Source organism: Lactuca saligna, chromosome 8 (assembly GCF_052625555.1).
Source record: "Lactuca saligna cultivar CGN05327 chromosome 8, ASM5262555v1, whole genome shotgun sequence".
NCBI lineage: Eukaryota > Viridiplantae > Streptophyta > Magnoliopsida > Asterales > Asteraceae > Lactuca > Lactuca saligna.
The window spans coordinates 188607962-188615492 of NC_136424.1; positions in this window are offsets into that span (position 1 = coordinate 188607962).

Genomic DNA, 7531 nt, shown 5'->3' on the forward strand with positions numbered 1-7531 from the left:
AGCCATGTCAAGTCACTAACTCCAATAGTGGCAAATTCTATGGGCTGGGAATCTCTGAAAGAGCTCATGATTGAAGAATACTGCCCAAGGGGCGAGATCTAGAAACTAGAACAATAACTATGGAGCTAACCATGAAGGGCTTCGACATAGTTTGTTATACTGCTAGATTCAGCGAGCTGGTGGCCCTATGTCCCAACATGGTTCCCATTGAGGGAAAGAAAATAGAGAGGTACATCTAGGGGATGGTGCCTCTATTTTAGGGAAATGTCTTAGCTTCAAACCACACTACATTCGATAGTGCCAAGCGATTGGCACAGCGACTCATTGATTATGGAGTCCGCACCCCAACAACAACAACAACCCTGGCAATCTCAAAACCACCCAAGGCCGCTGAAAAAAAAAATAGAAAGTTTTGGGATAACAAGAAGAGCAAGGCAGCATAGAACTCTGCTAAAAAGCAGCAGATCGTGACTGTTCATGTTGCGATAGCACCTACTGCTATTGTGCCAATGAAGCCATATACTAGAAACTTGCCTAAGTGCAAAAAATGCAATTTCCATCATAATGGTCCCTTCCGTGAAATCCAGTGCGCTAACTACAATAGAAAAAAGCACACTCCCCATTTCTGCAATACTCCGGCAAGGCCGATCAATCAAGTCCCTAGCGCTAGTATAGGCCAAGCTTGCTACGGTTGTGGCGAGATGGGTCACTACAAAAGAAACTGCCCGAAGGCAGCGAACGTTGGCGGAGTGGGAAGAGTTTTGGCTATAGGCCACGAGGAAGCAGTAGCCAACCCTACTGTGGTTACTAGTACGTTTCTCCTTGATAACTCATTTTCATGCATACTGTTTGATAGTGGAGCTGAAAGGAGTTTCGTTAATCAGAAATTTGCTCACTTGCTTAAACAAAAACCACATGCACTTAAAGAGCCATTCGTAGTAGAAATGGCTAACGGAAAAACTGAGAGCACTATCAGTATATACAAAGGATGTACTCTAACTCTAGATAGCCATTCCTTCCCAATCGACTTCATGTCAGTATCCATTAAAAGTTTCAACGTCATAATCGGCATGGATTGGTTGCATTTTTATCATGCTGACATCATGTGTTACGAGAAGGCCGTTCATCTTAATCTACCATCTAATGAAACCCTCATTATATATGGAGAAACACCCGATACGAACCTTCGCATCATCTCGAGTATTCAAGCCCAGAAGTACTTGCGAAAGGAACGTCATGCATTCCTTGCTCATGTTTTTGATACGAGTAGAGAGGAAAACGACATAAAGAACATTCCAGAGGTACGCGACTTTCCAGACATCTTTCCAGAAGAACTCCCAGGGTTACCTCCACAACGCAAAGTCGAGTTCAGAATTGACTTAGTTCCAGGGGCTACCCCAGTAGCCAAAGCTCCCTATCGTCTAGCACCAGCTTAGATGCTGGAACTTTCCGGTCAACTTAACGAATTGGTTAGTAAGGGCTTCATTAGACCAAGCTTCTCGCCCTGGGGAGCACCGGTCTTATTCATAAAGAAGAAGGATGGATCATTCCGTATGTGCATCGACTACATGGAAGTGAACAAGCTAACCGTCAAGAATCGTTACCCTTTACCTCGCATAGACAATTTGTTCGACTAACTGCAAGGGGCGAATTACTTTTCAAAGATTGATCTGAGATCCGGGTATCACCAATTACGAGTGCTAGAGGAGGATGTTCCGAAAACAGCCTTCTAAACTCGTTATGGGCACTACGAGTTTGTAGTGATGCCATTCGGATTGACTAATGCACCCGCAGTATTCTTGGATTTAAAGAATAGAGTGTGTCATCCTAACTTTGATCCATTCATCATTGTATTCATTGATGACATACTTATCTACTCTCGTAGTAAGGAAGAGCATAGTAAGCATCTACGATAGATCCTAGAAACACTACGATCAGAGAAGCTCTACTCAAAGTTCTCTAAATGTGAATTTTAGATCCAAAGAGTCGAATTCTTAGGTCATGTGGTTAGCAAAGAAGGAATTCACGTGGACCCTTCCAAAATTAAAGCCATTGAGAACTGGTCAGCACCGAAGACGCCTACAGAAATTTGTCAATTTCTAGGCCTCGCTGGCTACTATCGCAGGTTCATACAGAACTTCTCTAAGATCACGAAACCGCTCACTACATTGACCCATAAAGGTGTGGCCTTTGACTGGGAAGAGAAACAAGAGAAGGCGTTCCAAACGCAAAATCAAGCCTTATGCACCGCACTGATACTATCCCTCCCATAAGGGATAGAAGACTTTGTGGTTTATTGCAATGCATCCAACCAAGGGCTCGATTGTGTCCTCATGCAACGAGGTAAGGTCATCGCCTATGCCTCAAGAGAGCCGAAGACGCAAGAAGTAAACTACACCACACACAATCTCGAACTAGGAGCAGTTATGTTTGCTCTGAAGATCTGGAGACACTACCTGTATGGTACGTAAAGTACTATCTTTACAGACCACAAAAGTCTACAACACATACTCAACTAGAAGGAGATCAATATGAGACAATGACAGTGGGTCGAACTACTCAATGACCACGAGTGCGAAATTCGTTATCATCATGGTAAAGCTAACATCGTAGCAAACGCCCTATGTCGGAAAGAATATGTTGGTCGAAGAGTCAAATCATTGACTATGACTATCCATTCGCATCTGTCCACAAAAATTAAGGAGGCTCAACTCGAAGCCTTGAAACCTGAAAATGTTGCGGATGAATCCCTGAGAGGGATGGATAAAAACTTGGAAGTCAAGAGTGGAGGAGCCTTATACCTCAAGGATCGGATCTGTACACCAAAGCACGATGGGTTCAGAGACTTGGTCATGACCGAAGCACACAACACTCGACATTCCGTCCACCCAGGTTTAGATAAGATGTATATGGATCTTAAAAAGTTATACTGGTGGCCTAACATGAAAGCAGAGATTGCTACCTTCATGAGTAAATTCCTCACTTGCGCCAAGGTTAAGGTCGAATACCAAAAACCCTCGGGTCTACTACAGCAACCACAGATACCAAAATGGAAGTGGGAGCGGATCACCATGGACTTCATAACGAAGTTTCCCAAGACAACCGGTGGTCTTGATACCATATGGGTGATCATTGATAGGTTAACAAAGTCCGCACACTTCCTGCCCATCAAAGAGACCGACAAGATGGAGAAGCTCACAAGAACATACATTAGGGAGATCATACGACTGCATGGTGTTCCTATATCCATTATATCTGATAGAGATAGTAGATTCACTTCAAGGTTCTGGAAGTTGGTACAAAGTTCCCTAGGAACGAGGCTGTACATGAGTACAACCTACCACCCACAGATCGACAGAAAAAGTGAGAGAACTATTCAAACCATGGAAGATATGTTGCGAGCCTGTGTGATCGACTTTGGAAAGGCATGGGATACTCATTTACCCCTTGTCGAATTTTCCTACAACAACAGTTATCACACGAGCATAAAGGCTGCTCCATTTCAAGCCCTTTATGGCCGAAAGTGCAGCTCTCCTCTGTGTTGGGATGAGGTGGGTCACTCAGTTAGCTAAAGGATGAGTTCCTAACAGCGCTCTCATAGGTCCGGAGATCATTCAGGAAACGATAGAGAAGATCGTTTAGATTCGTGAACGATTGAAAGCCTTTAGAGACTGATAGAAAAGCTACGCAGATAAGCGAAGGAAACCTTTGGAATTCTAGGTGGGAGACCGCGTCCTTTTGAAAGTCTCACCCTGGAAAGGCTTGATAAGCTTTGGAAAGCAAGGAAAGCTAAATCCAAGATACATAGGGCCTTTCGAGATCATCGCTAGAATAGGCCCTGTAGCTTACAAACTCAATCTACATCGCGAACTTAGTAATGTACATCCTACTTTCCACGTCTCGAACTTGAAAAAGTTTCTATCCGACGAGACTCTGGTAATCCCACTCGACGAGATCGAGATCAACGAGAGCCTCAACTTCGTGGAGGAACCAGTAGAGATCATGGACTGAGAGGTCAAGAAAACGAAGGAAAGTCTTATCCCTATAGTGAAGGTTCGCTTGAATGCCAAGCGAGGACCCAAATTCACTTAGGAGCACGAGGATCAAATGAAATTGAAATATCCTAAACTTTTCGCTTGGTTATTTGTAGCTACTTAATTGCTTAAACTCCAAATTTGAAACAAAATTCTCTCTAACGAGGGGATGATGTGAAACCCAAAATTTCTATCTTATACAGTTATTCAAGTCAGTCAAGTTCAATCTTGTTTCTATCATCTTCTAGCACTGTTTGGAGTCAATTTGAGTGTTCTAAGCCTTGTAACTCCAAAGTTAGGGTTAAAAAATGAGTTCCACAAGTTCACCACTTCACAAAATGTCCAAACACTCCAACATGAGGAGTGTACAGCCGTACACTTGGGTGTACGGCCGCATACCCCCTATGGACGTACACTCTGGTTTATAAAGGTGGGACTTAGCCTTCATTCAATCCTTTTCACCCTCCAAAGCCAAGAACTCGTTTCTCTCAACTATCATCCGATTTTTCATTAAGTTCATCAATATTGAAAGTGTTTCTTTCCATGAAATGTTGATTCCTTTCACTATCTTCTACGGATCATTTATTTCCTCCATGAAATCACTTCTTTTTGGTAGATCTTCAAGTGTTCTTCAGTTTCACCAAGAACACCAAGAACACCTACTAAGTTCTTGGACCCCAAACACCCCTAAAAGCTTCTATATCGTAAGTAATACTCCTAATGCTTGTTACTTACTAGTTATACTCCTTAGAAATCATCTAGAACATGATCATTAAGGATTGTATGGCAATACACACCCCATGTGGCCGTACACCCCTTTGTTTAGTGCTTATTAGCCTCAAACTCACGTTCTATGCTAGCACATGATGAAGAACACTTAGAGGATGCAAGATATAGCCTTGAAACACGATTTTTGACCATTTATTCATGGAGTGTATGGCTGTACACTCCCTGGCCGTACACCCATGTGGTCGTATACATGGTGGCCGTACACACACTTGTGTGGCCATACACCCATTATATGCCACCTTTGGCACTTCTAACACTTTATTATAGGTGTTTCCTAAGTCCTAATGTGATTCCTATTACATGATTAGTTGTATAAACACTAATTATGTACATATATGTGTCGTTATGCTAAATAGGGTCTGTGTTTGTGCTGAAGTCTTCACTTGACACTTAGCATCCTATACCACTCGTTCATTCAAACCACTCACAGCAGGTGAGTTCATACCCCTTAATCTACCTTTTAAATGATTTTATTGTGGGGGGGGGGGGGGATACAAGTTAAGCTTTGTAGTTAGTGAATCAATCACATGTGATTAATAACAATCAAACATATGGATTTCATACACTTCAAAATGTTTATTAAAAAAAATCTATTTCAAAACATGGTATCAAAATCTTTTACATGCTAAACTCCTTATTAAACTCTTGTTATCTGTTAAACCTCCCTTTAAAATCTTTTAAACTTATATAATGTTATAACCATGTCTATACAGATATAGTTATATAAATAAGGTTTGAAGGACTTAGGACTGATAACTCACTTTATTTCATGTTCCTCGTTTGGTTGTGGACTTACAGTACCATGTTGTTTGTTCAAGTGGCGTTTGATCCTTAATTATATATATATATATATATATATATATATATATATATATATATATATATATATATATGTGTGTGTGTGTGTGTGTGTGTATAGATATGAAAGCTTTTACCTCAGTTCCAACTCCTTTAGGTAGCAAAGGTGTATAAACATACTTAGTCATTCAAACAACATTACTAGTAAACTATAATATGTATAGTTTAGGAGATTCTATTCACTATTTCTAGTACAATGAAACATACAGGAGCCAGTTCATTCATGAGTCAATACATATATAGTATTATGAGAAACAGAAGAAACATACTATTATTAGATACAGAACAAACATACTATCTTGAGAAAGTAAGAGAACATACTATACACTACACAAAGAGAACATACTATATACTATACAAACAGAGCATACTATACATATACTAGAATACTATAACATAATGTGAGATACTACAAACATCTACAAACATTTACAAACAAAAAATTTAGAAACGTTTTTCATTTATACATATACATCAAATGACACTAAAGTACTTATGAACTAACCAACATTTATGCTGAGAAACTCTTTCAAAATAGATTGTATTCTCAGGTCATCACTAGACAGGTACCAATGGTAGGTTTTGAGGAGACGAAGCACTTCCAGACACATCTATATTTTGATTATGCATTTTTGGTGTCTATTATATTGCACAGAACACAAATGTATTTAATTATACTATTAATGCAATGGATGATGTTGTTTCTTGTTTACTATTATGCATTGTTGTGATACTATACATAACATCCTCCGCCCTGGAACGATTCCCCCGTTCTAGATTTGAGGTGTGACAATCCTACTGTAGCTAGCAATACGGTGCGTGGTAGTCAATCCCATATAGATCTATACACAAAAGTCACGTTCTCCCTCCAAGAGACTCTGGTTCATAAGGGTAGTCCTCCACTTAGTTAAGTTTGTAAGCGCCCAAGGACGTGTCTTCCAATTAGGTAAACGACTTTACAAGTAATTATATATGCAATGTAATGTTGTTTTGTACTGGAATTCGATGTATGTATTGTAGAGTAAAAATAATTATAATTAAATAATTATTAACTGTTGTACTCTAGTAATGTGTGTCAGAAACTAAATTTGTTTCAGTCGTGAAAGTAGTTTGTATCTGTAAAACTAGTAATGAAATTCCCCAAACTATACCTATTATAGTTTGGCTGTTAAGTTCATGAATCTGTTTTGAAAACTATGCAATTACATTTAGAAAACGTCCCTTATGCTCTGCATAATACGAAAGGGATAACGTATCTAAATGCTTTATGGAAACCGTTGAGTTGCACAAGTTTTGACTCAATGAAAACCTTTATGTTTAGCTTGTATTCTCCCCATGAAAATGTTTAAAAACCATAAAAGCGTAGGGGTATGAACTCACTGTTTGATGTGTGATTCGAATGTAAGATCGACAGGGATGTGAGAGTCAAAAGAAGTCTCGAACGCACACGGATCCTATTTTACATATAATAGCACATATATGTATTAGATTAGGGTATAACACTAACAGTTATGGAAGGAAGCCGCATTAGGGACTAGGAAACACTTGAAACTAAGCCATTGAATCACATATGATTGAAGAAGGGGATTTCATGGTCCATCAAGGGGTTTACGGTCATAGGTTTGCAACCCAATTGGGTTTGCGGCCCAAGAGTTTCCGGCCCAAGATTTTGCAGCCCAAGAGTGTACGGCCCATGGGTTTACGGCCCATGGGTGTACGGCCAAGGAGTTTGCGGTCGAACACTCTCAGTGAAAGGTGCAATTTGTGGTGCTTTAAGGTCCTTTCTAGCCCCTTGGAAGTGTTCTAGGTCCTATGTATAACTTTGATAGGAGTTTAAGGCCATACTTTGA